The sequence below is a fragment of the Otolemur garnettii genome, unplaced genomic scaffold, assembly GCF_000181295.1.
Source record: "Otolemur garnettii isolate 467f Iridium unplaced genomic scaffold, OtoGar3 scaffold00068, whole genome shotgun sequence".
In the NCBI taxonomy this organism is placed as follows: domain Eukaryota; kingdom Metazoa; phylum Chordata; class Mammalia; order Primates; family Galagidae; genus Otolemur; species Otolemur garnettii.
This window is the reverse complement of record NW_003852463.1, coordinates 7,144,493-7,144,867: the sequence shown is the minus strand read 5'-3', so window position 1 is coordinate 7,144,867 and position 375 is coordinate 7,144,493.

Below are 375 nucleotides of genomic sequence, written 5' to 3'. Positions count from 1 at the left end.
TATGCTTAGGTTGCTATGTTTTGCAGTGATTTTTTAAATTAAATCATAGCTGTGTACATTAATGCAATCACAGGGTACATTGTGGTGTTTTCATATACAATTCCAAATACTTTCATCAAACTGGTTAATGTAGACTTCTTGTCATTTTCTTAGTTTAAGACAATCATATTCTGCTTTTGGAAAGATTCACTTGTACCCTTGTAAGATAAACCATAGAGGTGACCCCACCAATCACCCTCCCTCCATCCACCCACCCCCTGCCCCCCCCATATTCTAAGGCTATAATTAGGTTATATCTTTCCTATGAAAGCTATAATTTAGTTTCAAATTAGGGCTGTGTACATTGGATACTTTTTCTTCCATTCTTTTTTTTTT